The sequence below is a fragment of the Rousettus aegyptiacus genome, unplaced genomic scaffold (assembly GCF_014176215.1).
Source record: "Rousettus aegyptiacus isolate mRouAeg1 unplaced genomic scaffold, mRouAeg1.p scaffold_m13_p_5, whole genome shotgun sequence".
Classification (NCBI taxonomy): Eukaryota; Metazoa; Chordata; class Mammalia; order Chiroptera; family Pteropodidae; genus Rousettus; species Rousettus aegyptiacus.
Window position 1 is genome coordinate 74,242,053 of NW_023416308.1, and position 13,414 is coordinate 74,255,466.

The following is a 13,414-nucleotide window of genomic DNA, read 5'->3' on the forward strand; positions in this document are numbered from 1 at the left end:
TGGAATGGCCTGGCGTCTCTTCCGGAACTATAGAGCTTCCGCCCAAACGGAACTGTTTAAGTGCAGGACATAGGAAATTCTCCTGGCCAGGAGTCTAGAGCCTGCATCCAGCTCTGCCTAGTCTGTGGATTGACTGTGTGACCTTGGGCCAGTCCCTGCCCTCTCAGTTTCTTCTGCTTTAAAATGAAGACTTGGACTTGACTGAGTTGTTTCCCTATAGCCTGTCTCAATCTGTCAAGCTTCTCTTGGGGAAGAACCATGCCTTCTCCTCTTAGGTGGACCATAGAATTTAGTACCTGAGGGAAGGCTTCAAGGTCCCCAAGGCCATCACTCCCTAGCTGTGTGATCATGGTCAGGGCACCACATCACTCTGCATGCTCCTCCGTGGAAAGACACAGATCAGAGTACTTACCCTCTGTGTGCCTCAGGGCTGCCATAGATCCCAAGGGAGGTGGGCCTTTAAGACCTCTGAATAACACAGAGCAGGGTGCTCTACAGGGCTATTACCCAAGGGTGCCCCATTGCCTGGCTCCATCCTGGCTCAGGGGGTCTGACCCAGGCTTGTAGATGGAGCCATTGCCTGCCTGAGGGCGCACGCAGCTCTGGCAAGAGCAGTGTGTGGATCCCGGGCCCAGCTCACCATACGCAGTGTCAGTAGCATTGCCTTGAAGACCTCAGGGCCCATGACATATGAACAGCAATTTTATGTTGGAGCTCACAGAGTTAATGCCATTTTAAAAAATAGTGCTGCCTTTTTTCTTTTCTTTCTTTTTCCATTTTGGCTAAGGCATGGAATGTGAAAGCTGCTAAATTACTGCAGGAAGGAGAAGAGGCTGGGTTAATAGTTTGACTCTGCTTTCTGGGGTCCTAAAAACAATGGCAGTCCCAAGAAGTCTGGCATGCTTCCTCGTGTTCACCTTGACCCCATTCCATTCTCTCCTGACAGGACCAATGGGGAGGAGACAGTAATGGCCTGCCTCTGATTGCCAGATTACCTCTCTGGACCTCAGCTTGCTATCCGTTATGGACTGGATGTTTGCGTCACTACCAAATCCATATGTTGAAGCCCCATCCTCCATTGTGATGGTATTTGGGGGTGGTGCCTTTCAGAGGTGGTTAGGTTTAGATGATGGATCATGAGGATGGAGCCCCAAATGGGATTAGTGTCTTTGTAAGAAGAGGAAGAGAGACCGGAGCTCTCTCCCACCCTGTCTTTCTCTCTCTGTGAGTGTACAAAGAGGTCATGTGAGCACACAGTGAGATGGCAGTTGTCTGCAAGCTGGCAAGAGAGCTCTCACCAAGAACTGATCTGCCAGCACCTTGATCTTGGACTTCCCAGCTTCAAGAACTGTGAGAAATAAATGTCTGTTGTTTAAGCCACCCAGTCTATGGTATTTTGTTATAGCAGACATAAACACAGCTATGAAATAGGCATAAAAGCCCCTTCCTGACTACTGCTGATTAGAATAAAATGCAATTATAGCTAATCATTAATTTAGTTATGAATTCATTCAACCAATATTGATGAAACATCTTCTGTGTAACAGGCACTGTTCTAGGAGCTGGGGTGTAGCAGTGAGCCAAGCAGACAAAAATCTCTGCCCTCACTGAGCTGACATTCTAGCAAGGGAAGACAGACAGTAACCAGATAAGGATGTAGTATGTTCTACGGGTGGTAAGTGCTATGCAGAAATAGTCTACCTGGAGGGAGGAAAGCATGTCAGCACAGAGGGGCCTGTTTGTACTTTTAAATAGGGTGGTCAGGGGAGGCCTCCCTGAGAAGGGGGCCTTTGGGGTGCTGAAGGAGGTGAGAGGAGACCATGTGGTTATTTGGGGCAAGAGCATCCCCAGCTGTGAAAGAACACTGGCTATGGGAGGAAGTGGGATACAAGTTGGAGATGTGTGTGTCTCCTCTGCACCAAAACGTCTGGGCAAGTACAGGCTCTGAACAGTTAAGGGCATAGCTACAGATGGTACAGTCTCATCTTACCTGTTAGACTCAATTTTAACAGACCTTTGCTAAGTAGCCCTTTCATGTCAGGCACCAGAGTGTGCCTGAGTGTGCCAGAGAGAGCTAAGATTTGATGTCTAGCTGAGAAGACTGGGCATCGGGAGGCCTGGGCTCAAGTCCTGGCTCTGCCACTGGCTGACAATATGACATGATAAGGCACCTCCCTCTCTCTACCTCAGTTTCTCTGTCCCTAAAATAAGATAGCTGATGGTTGTAGAGGCCGAGAGGAAGGGAAAAGGAGGCATGCCTGCTCTTGAATGTGTGTGTGTTTTTCTTTTAGGGGGAGGGGTGAAGGTGATAAAAATGTTCTGGAATTAGATAATAGTAATGGTTGTACAACTTTACGAATATACTAAAATTCACTGAATGGTACACTTAAAAAAAAAAAAACCTAAAAAAGGAAAAAGGTGATTGTTTGGACAAAATGATCTCTGAAGAAGGAACACTAATATTCTTTGTGTCTAAAATACCCCAGGGCCTGTACTCAGCATTTATAGGTTCCTTCCAGTCTGGACTTTCTGTGATGTACTACAATGATATTCACAATGTGACCACTCATCAGTAAGTTCAACTTGAGTCTTCTCTTCAGGCCCACAGCCGGTACAGAGACTGTTTGAGGAGCTGGGGTAGAGCAGTGAGCAAAGCAGACCAGTACAGAGATTGGGGAAGAGATTGGAAGGAAATGAAGTCTCTTCTTGCTGGAGCTCAGAGCCTATGAAAGAAATCGGAAGTGCACACTGTACCAAGGAGGTTATTATTTTTTAGGACTAGCTCCTTCCTTTCTTTTTCTTGTACTGGAAAGAACCAAAAAATACGAGGGTAGCCCAGAACTATGGTGCCCTACAGGGGGTACTGGGAATTAATTCATTTATGCATTGGGGCCATTGGCTTAGTGTTCAGGATATGACAGTGGGCAAAGGAGGCCTAGCCCTGCCCGTAGAAAGGGAGACAGACTTTAAAACGATCAAACACGCAATAAAGAATCTCTTTCATTATTGTGATTGTGACCTGTGCGGTAGAGGAAAAGCACACGATATTTTGAATGGTTTAACAAGAACACTAGTGCGAGCTGAGATCTAAGAGCAAGTAGCAACAATGAAGGGGCATGGAGAGGTGTTGGTGACGGCCCTGCATGTCTGCAGAGGAAGGCCAGTATGAGCGAAGAGCAAAGAGCTGGGGAGCAGCTGCAGCAGAAATAGGGCAGGCCCGCCTCGTAGGGACCTCAGAGGCGGGCGGGGACCATACCTATCTATTTACGCCTGTTGTTTTCGCTCACTCTTGAGTGTCCCAGTTTGGACAATAAACTGTGCAGCCACCCTACTTATAGGCCATATTAAGAAGTTTGTCCTAAGAACAGCTGGTATTCCGGGAAGGCCTGATCATCACTCCCTCCCTCCAGGCCTTCCAGCCTGCTACTCTGCACGTCCAGGAGCAGGGGCCTGCCAGCCTGAGCAGCTTCCGCGCTTATTTGAGCTGGATGATGTGCGAAGAGCCCTGCTTGGCAGCCCCTGGCCATCCGGTCCCGCTCCCCTCCTCCCAGGGGGACCCTGCTCTCCCCATGCCAGCTTCCCCTCTTCAATATCTGGAGGTGAGAGCTTTTCCGCCAGGTCTCAGGCCAAGCATGGCTCTTGGCTCCAGGTTTGGTAAGCCGGTTTCCGGCCGTCCCCACCCTCAGCTACTCCCTGAGGACCGGCTCCAGGCCTCAGCCGAGGCCTCATGCTCTTTCCGCTTCTTTTTTTTTAAATTTTTATTTTTGCCTCTGTTTGCTTCCCTATGTGACTCTCTCCCTCTGCCGGGCTTCTCTCACACTCTCTCTCTTTTCTCTCTCTCTCTCTCTCTCTCTCTCTCTCTCTCTCTCTCTCTCTCTCTCTCTCTCTCTCTCAATCTCTCTCTCATCCTCCTCTTTTTCTCTCTTTTCTCCAGGATAAGTTGGCATTATAAGACAAGCATGTGCTTTAGGACAGATGGAACAGGGTTCAAAACCTAGCTCAGTCACCTGTTGGCTGTGTGATCATGGGCAAATGTATCCTTCTGAGCCAATTTCGGGTTCTGTGAAACAGGAAGATCCTCCTAACTCCCATTTCTCCAGGTGGGTGTGAGCTGAGATGAAAATCATATAGTGCTTCCTGGGAAACAGTAAGTGCTCAACAAGTGGTAGATTCGTCTTCCTTTCTTTTTGCACTTTGTTCTCCCCGCTCTTCTGCATGTTTCACTCACTTAACCACAAAGGGAGAAACAAAAGCCAGACCCCAACCGCCTTGCTCTCTTGGCACAGCCCAGCACACCCAGACTTGAGTGGAGCCAACAGCGTCACGACACGCACATGTGTCGCCTGCTCACTGCTAGCCCTGTGGCTGGGAGGCGTGGCTGGATGTCATGTCTGGGCCTCCCCGCCATGGAGCTCCCCAGGTGGACACTGGAGGTGTCTTCTGAACTGTGTAGTGATGCAAGAACCAGAGTCTTTTGTGTTTTACACCAAGGCAGCCTTTCAACATCACCTCCGGGCCTACAGACTTCTCACTGTCCCCCCCATATCATACCCGCGCTTTCTAGCTTGTGAGCCATCATTTATGCTCCTCACTCCACCTTTAACACCCTTCTGCTTCCTCTCTCTCATTTTGCAAGAGAGAGAAAGAACACCCTTCTCATGTTCTCTCTCTCATAGCTCTGGAACTTAAACATGACAGAAAAGGAAACTGAGGTTCAGGGACATCCGGTTGTCGGTATTTTTTACAACAAGAATGTGTTCAGTGTAATATACTGTGCTATTTTTAAAAGACAAAATAAAATAGCTTGCCTGAGGTTACAGAAGATCTGGAATTGAAACAGGTCTGAGGGACTCCAAACTTCTCATTTGTTTTTCTCCTTCTGTCATACTACGTGTCACATAATTGTGACTATGTGGGCCCTACTGTGATTTACTTCGTGGATGTCACTTAAATGGTAATTGTGTAGATAAACTCAAACATTTATGGTCAATCGATTTTTGATAAGGGAGCCAAAACAATTCAATAAGAAATAATAGTCTTTTTAATAAATGATGCTGGGACAACTGGCTATCCACATGCAAAAGAATGAAGTTGGACTGCCACCTCATATGATATATAAAGATTAACTCAAAATATACCAAAGACCTAAATATAAGAGCTAAAACTAGCATAAAAATTCTTAGAAGAACGTATAGGTATAAATCTTTATGAGCTTGGATAAGACAATGATTTCTTAGAATTGACACCAAGAGCACAAGCAATCAAAGGAAAACACAGAGAAATTGTGCTTCATAGAAATTTAAAATTTTGTGCTTCAAAGGACATTACCAATAAGTGAAAAGACAACCAACAAAATGGGAGAAAAATATTTGCAAATTATCTATTTGGTAAGGATGTAGTATCCTAGTATTCGGTACATATAAAGAACTCCTACAACTCAACAATAAAAAAAAAGATATCTATTTCTTTAATGGGCAAAAGATTTAAATAAACATTTCTTCAAAGGAGATATACTAATGGACAATGAGCACATGAAAAGATGCTCAACATCATTAGTCAATAGGAAAACACAAATCAGAACTATAATGAGATACCATTTCACACCCACTAGGATGGCCAAAATAAAAAAAGACAGAAAATAGCAAGTGCTGGTGAGGATGTGGAGAAATTGAAACCTTCATACATTGCTGGTAGACATGTAAAATGGTGCAGCCACTGTAGAAAACTATTTGGCAATTTCCCAAAATCACATATATTGAGTTATCATACGATCAACAATTCTACCCTGGGTATACATGCAAGAAAATTGAAAACATATATTTCATACAAAACTTGTACATGAATATTCATAGCAGCATTATTCATAAGAGCCCAAAAGTGGGAGCAACCCAAATGTCCATCGATTGATGAATGGATAAACACAATGGGGTATATCTATAAAATGGAATATTATCCAGTTATAAGAAGAAATGAAGACATGCTAATGCGTGCTACAAATGGATGAACTTGAATTGTTCAGAATAGAAAAATCCATAGAGACAAAATGGAAATCAGTGGTTGCTAGGGACTGAAGTGGTGGGAGGAGTGGGGAGTGATAGGTAGAGATTTCTTTTGGGGGTAATGGAAAGGTCCTGAAAGTAGAAAACGGTGATGGTTGCACAAATTCGTGAATATGCTAAAAACCATTGAACTGTACACTTTAAAGGGGTAAACGTATTATATGTCGATTATATCTCAAATTTTTTTCTTAGAAAAGAGTAGTTGTGTAGATCTGGAGAGGATCTTGCAGAACATTGAACCCAACACCCCCTTCCATGTGAAAGATGGGAAAATTATAGCCCAGAGAGGTGAAGGCTCACACAACAGGTTTGAGACAAAGCAAAAATAGAACCCAGAACCATATCTGCCCCTCTCTCTCCCCTGCCCAGTTCGTTAGTTCCTGGAGGACGAGAACCTTTATTAATTCTGTATCTCCTGTAAAAACAGCACAGGACTTGGGACATCCCAGAGGTGATAGCCAGGATGGCCCCAGTTGCAAGAGACTAGTTAGAGACCAATTCCAGTGAGCCTAAGGAACATGGACTCACTGGCCCACATAAGTGGGAGGGACAAGGGTGTGCTCAAGGACTCAAATAACCTCCCCCAGCCCCTTGCCTGTTTCTTCTCTCCCTCATTCTCTTGGTCTTCTTCACATGGCGCCTGGAAGCTCTTGGGAACTTGCATTCCAAAGGAGGCTAACCGCTTTCTCCTAGCACCCATTTATGCAAGCCGAGGAAAATAGCTCTATTTGGTTCTGTTGGGTCATATTATGTGGCGAGGAAGATGAAATTCTCCAAAGGGCTAAGCCTTCTAGCAGGGTACTGGGCTCTGTTACTGGCAGTACCACTAGAACCTCAGAAAATGAGGGCAATAGAAGGGGAGGGTGCTTTAACCATCAGAACTGGGAGGGAGACAGGGCAGGCAAAAACTCAGCCACCCCTCCCCTAGTGGCCGCTATGGGATGATCTAAGAGCCAGGGAAGAGAGGTAGAGTGACTTAGAGTGTTAAGTCCCAGCTTTTCACTTTCTGGATGTGTGCAGGTGGGCAAGTGTCCCCTCACCCCTCTCCAGCCTCTGTTTTCTGGACTGCAAAGTGAGAGCAGTAACGTTCAATCTATAGAGTTGTAAATATTTGAGATAGGAAGCACTGCATGATAGCCCAGAGCCTGGCACAGAGCCTGGTAGAGTCATGCTATTGACGCTTTGGGTGAGTTGATGTTTGGGTCAGGAGCTAGGGATAATAAATGCTTCAGACAATGGGGGCTTCCAAAGGCCCAGATCCCTGCCTAGGGCTGAGGAGGTGAGTGAGAGGGACAACTTCTCCCGGGTAAGGATTGTATAAGGTGTAAAATCTTTGGGGAATGACTTAGGGTCAGCTCAACAACACCCTAATCTACTGATGACCTTGGCCTGGTGACCTGCCCTCTCTGAGTTCAATAATGATTGCTTAGGATGCCACCTCATTTAAGGCTACTATGAGCTCAAAAAGTGTCACCTCCCAAAGTGGCCTACACCCCCATTTTATGAAAGGATCAAGCAGACTTCACTGCAGAGTTGAGCTCTGAGGCTCTTTGCAAGTCCCTGTGCTGGGCACAGGACTCACAGATGACTCCGACCTAGCCCTGTGCTCAAGGTGCCTGCAGCCTGCTGGGTGGATAGACATGGTCTCCTAAGTGAGGGAAGCTTAGTCACTGACCCCCTTTGCAATCCTGGACAAGTTACTCTTCAGCTCTGAAGCTCCCTCTCCCCCCATGTGTAAGGGAAGGAGTTAACCATGAGGATCACAGCCTGTGGCCAGGCCCACAGCCCCATCTGGTCCCAACAAGGTGGCTGGGTAGCCCATCCCCCATACCTCAGCCTCAGAGTCTAGTGACATCATCCCCAACCCCCTCTGTTTCCCCGGCAACTGGGGTGCTGGCCGAGGCTCCCCAGGGGCCCGGAAGGTCTGGATTTCCTTACACGTAACTATACCTTGTCCACATTTTCACAATTAAGTTGTCAGTTTGGGTTAAGTGTTGTCTGCTGATGCCTGTCAACCTCTCTCTGGCTCCCCTCACTCTTTACCCAGAGCAGGTAAGCAAGAACGTCTTGTCCAGTCCTTCAGTGCTGTGGGAAGAGGCTGGATGTGAGTGGAAGGCGTTTATGCCATGAGTCTGCTGTGTGGTCTTGGGTATGCCACTACCTCTAGGTTTAGTCTTTAAAATAGGACTAATCATCTCTGCCTAGCTACCCTCCCTCCTAAGGCAGCTGCAAGTCTCAAAGGAGCCCATACTGTGGCAGAGCTTAGAAAATTGTATAGTTCAGCTCAGAGGCCAGGACGGTTCATAAAAGGAGCAAGCAGACCTGGAAAGGACTTCTCTGAGTTCCTGCCATTTAAATGAGTGAAGTTAGTCCCTGCTCTGGTTTATCCTGCATCCTCTGACTGCAGATCTGGCCCAGGTCTTCTCCTCTGGCCTCTCTCACAGCCTGTTCCTAGACTAAAAAGGCAGAAAAGGTGCTATTCCCAACAGGCCCTGGTCTGAAGATGCAGAGTGGAGGTGCTAGGTCAGAGGGTCAGGTGTCCTGCTTCCCATGATGGCCACACTGAGCAGCCAGGCTCTCCTTCCCCATGCTGGGCATAAACCAGTTCTGCTCTCATCCCGACTTTCCCCTCTCAGGTTCCCAGGAACTGTCTCTTACCTCTTCTCTCAATCTTCCCCCAGATCTGCCCAGACTTGAATCCCACACCCAACCTCATCCTTCCTGCTTCAGACCTCCTCCATGCTTCTCTTGGAGAAGCCCACACTCCTTAGCCCAGCATTCTGGGCCATCCCTGGCATGGGCCTGTCCTGTTCCCCAGTTATTTTCCCTCTTGTCACGCTTAATGTCAGCAGCACTGAGCCCCGCGCACTGACCCTTCCCTGAAACCAAACTTCTCCCTCTTGTCTTTGCTTAAGCTGTTCCCGCTGTTAGCTGTTTGGAGTGCCCTTCCCCATCCCCAGCCACCTGACAGCTCCTCCCCCACCTGCACATTATTTACGTAGACATGGACGCTAAGCACAAATGACCTCACCATCTGGAACTATTTATGTACCTGGCAGAAAAGAAAGTGACCTTTATCAAGGGCCGATTACATGTAGAGCATTTTACATATATCATCTCTCTAAGCCCCACAGCAACCTTAGGTGGTAAATTTTACTCCTCCCATTTTCCAGTCAAGAAGACTGAGGCTCAGAGATAGGAAGTATCTTTTCCAAGGCCAAACAGAGGTGAGAAGAGGCTGGATGTGAGTGGAAGGCGTTTATGCCATATGTCTGCTATTCTGGGATGCGTGTTCTGGGATGCAAAGAATTGGTGTCATTAAAGAGCTACCTCACTGGCCTTCCCGGAAAGAGTTCAGACCAGCAACAAATTGCTCTCCTCTCTCAGCCTCAGTTTCTTTCTGTGTGCAATAGGGGCATTGGAAGTTGAGGTTGAAACCTCAAACTCTGTGATTTCAGAACCCATGCTTGTTTTAGGCCCTGATGGAAACAATTCCCTTAAGATGATGGTTGTGGCCAGCGTTCCATGTACATGGAGTTGCTACTAAGGGAGGTCGTGATGCTTTGAAGATGTCAGAGACCATTGTGATGTATCCAACACTGTCATATAGAAGAGGAGACCCAGGAAGAGAGCCAGGGCTACCAGAAGAGTCATAGGTCTCTGCTTGCAATGGAGGAGGACCTTCCACCAGGCAGAACCATCTCATAATGGAAGAGGCTGTCCTAGAGGGAGCGAGCTCCCTTTCCTGGGTGTATGCAGGCAGAGGCTGGGTGAGGCCATTTGCTTATTCATTTGGCAGCTTTGGAGCGACCACTGTTTGCTGGCCCTGATGGAGCATCAGGAGTGCTGCATGGGTGAGAGAGCCAGTCACTGACTGCTCGCTGCTCCCAGAATGGTGAGAACATTTACAGTAGCTCTAGTGACCAGAACTTCAGAGACATGACAGGGTGAGTGAACCAGCCTCTGAAATTCTGAAATAACCTTAGACAAATGCATATTTTCAGCTTTTTCACTATTTAAGCTTGGCCGCTTTGGGTATCTCTCACTATGCAACAAATCACATCAAAATTTAGTGACCGACTGGGCAGTTCTGCTGATCTCACTGGGCTCGCTCACGCGGCTGCATTTGACTGGTAGGTCAGCCAGCCTGGGCTTTGCTGGGACTGCTGGGCCAGTTGGGCCTCTCTCTGCACTGGCCTCTTATCATTTAGTAGTCCAGCACTGGTTTCTGACTTGAAGCTGGGCTGGGCTCTAAGGGGGTGAGAGCAGAACTGTGAGGCCCCTGAGGCCTGGCTTCAGAACAAGTACAGCTTCACTTCTGTCACATGCAGTGGTCCAAGCAAGTCATGAAGCCAGCCCAGATCAAGTTGGGGTGGGATTGGATGGGGTTGGGGGGTTTGGGGGGAGTGGGAGAGAATAGACTCCGCCTCTGAATAGAGTCACATTTCAAAGGGATGTGCGTGCTCTGGGATGCAAAGAATTGGCGTCATTAAAGAGCTACCTCACTGGCCTTCCCAGAAAGAGTTCAGACCAGTGACAAATTGCTCTCCTCTCTCAGCCTCAGTTTCTTTCTGTGTGCAATAGGGGCATTGGAAGTTGTGGGTTTCTGGCCCTGTACGTGTGCAGGGTGAGACCCAGGTGCAGAAACACCACTGTATCCTATCAGAGAAGTGGAAGGAAGCTCAACCATGTTAGGAACTGCTAACCTAGACACAAGTGCCCCAGTGGTCCACTGTTTCCCATTCATCCTATCCTGGCGACAGGCACTGCTCCCTGGCCATTCCCAGGGGCCTCTCCTCATGGCAATAACAGCTGTCAAGCAAAAGGAGAGCATGTGACTCAGGAAGGCCAATCAGCTGCCTTCTCTGGGATGAATACAGAGGCTCAGAGAAACAGAAGTTCTCATTTGCCTGGAATTCTGAACTGGGGCTGATGGTGGCTACACTCCAGGGGGAAGAAATCAGGCCCACAGCAGCTCAAAGAGAGCAGCAAAAAGCAGAAATGAGCATTGGCCCTATACAGCTTTCCCTTCAGGTCACTAGCCACCCGAATTTCTCCTCCAGCTGCATGAGCCAATCAGTTTCTCTCATGTGTAAGCCACTTGGCATTGGGTTTCTTTTTTGGAGTTGAAAGAAGCCTCAGAAACACAAACATTGTCTCCTGAGCAGCCACCACCACAATTAAACAATGGAGAGTTGAAAGCGGCCTTTTGGAAGTGACGCCCTCAGTAGACATGATGGGTGGCATTTTGTTATGTGCACCCAGGAAAGAAACTTCTTGGCTGACCCTGGCCCCCTAGCCTGCTCTCTGAGCCTTATAAAACAATTGCTCCCCCGAGGGAACCCAGTAGGCAGAGGCTGAGCCACCCACAGCACTGGGTTTGTAGCCAGGCTCTAGTACCCACTGACTATGAGTTCTTGCAGAAATCACCAGACAGGCCTGGGCTTCACATGCTCATCTGCAGAGCAAGACCTGTCTTGCCCACAGGTATAGAAGCTGCCTGCCTGGTACACAGTAGGTGCTCAGTCAACAATATTACTTCTTTTTTGCAATGTTATCTCCCAGTAACCTTGGGAGGGAGTGGTTTAGTGGTTTTTCCATTCTGCAGATGATGAAATCAAGGATCACAGAGACTTGGTGGTTCACCCAAGGTCGCACAGTGGGTATGCGAAGGAGAATCTGAGACCCAGGCCTATGTACTCTGATGACATAACTGCTGCTGTTTGAGCCTTCCTCCCCCATGCCTGGAAGCTCGATCCCCAAGTCAGAGGAAAGCTGGGTGGGCTACTCTGCTCAGACCCCCTGTTTACCTGACTTCCCAAGAATGCCTTTCTAAAAAGCACCCTGGTGCTAAAACAGCACCCTTTGGCCTTATTGTGTCCACCATGTTTGTGTTATCCTATGACACAGGTAAAGGTCAAGGGGACCTAAGATGTAGGTTCTGGAGCAAAAGGCCATTGGAGTTTATCTCGTTCAACCCCCTTACTTACAGATGAGGTGAACGGGGCTCAGAGAGGGCAAAACTATCATCTGCTATCACACAGAAAACTACTGACAGGGTAAGGACCAACTAGGTCACCTGTCTACTCATCCAAAGGCTCCTGGAAATAGCTGTTTCACCCCTACCCACCTCTACCAAGACCTTGGCCCCAAGGGAAAGAAGCTGAGGTGAGTGGAAGGGTCAATAGAGGTCAGCACAGCAAACGGAACTGTGGCTTTCCCACTCCATGGCCTTTCAGCCCAGGTGTCCCATGGACAGGCTGTGTGCAGAGGTTGGGGTGAAAGGTGTGTATCCCTGATCAATGGCAGTCAGGCAGGGGCTGAGAAGCCCACTGATAGGAAGCCCCCAGCACATCTGGGCAATAAGATAACCAGAATTGCTGGTGGTAACTTAGGAGAAGGAAAATATATTAATGTCCATAGCAGCCACTGCCAAGAATGTGTCTATCCTGCGCAATCCAGAGCCTCCTCCCTCTGAAAGGGAGCTTGCAGCCCAGGTGGACAGCACAGGTTGACCCACAACAGCCCTTGAAGAGACCTTGGACAGAAGGAAGGAGTAACAGGGAAGGGGAAAAGTCAGTTAGTTCTAGAGATTAAAAAAAAATTCTTCTTGCAAGTGTCTCGGGAAATTCCAGAATGCCTGAGGTGGTAAAGTACTCCCCCTTGTACAAATGGGGAGACTGGGGAACAGGGAGGAGCACACCTTTGCCTCAGATCTCCCTTTACTCCCAATTCAAGGTTTTACCATCACTTCCTCATGTCCCTCTTCCCACACAGGGCAGGGTTGTTCCAGCCCTAGCCAATGCCTGGGTTTTGATTCTGGAGACATAGCTGAGTAGCTAGGAGGGACCAAGAGGGGTCAAGGCTGGACTTCAGGAGTCCTGGCATCTTCTCCCTGCTTCCCTCAACTCCTCTCAAGACAATGAAAAGTCACTATCCTTCTCCAACCATCTATTTCAGTGGGGGCCACCAGCTACACTGCACTTGGAGCCAGAAAGATCTGGGTTCAAATAGCAGCTCGAGCCCTTGCCAGGTCCTCCCTTTTGAGCCTTAGCTTCTACATCTGTAAAATGTGAATACTAATCCCCACATTGGAAAACAGAGGATTTGATGGGATTGTATTATTCCTATTTTATGAATGAGAAAACTAAGGCTTCAGAGATTATCAGCAATTTGCTCAAGATCACACAGCTAAATATAAAATTGGGCAGAATCAGTATTGGAAGTCAAGCCCTATGTGACTCCAAATTGCTTTCCGTGCCTATTCTAGCTGAAAGCCAGAATAGATTCTGGTCAAAGGACTGTTTACGCACATGTGAGGAGGAAACTGATTTAGCTTGTCAAATGAGCAGAGA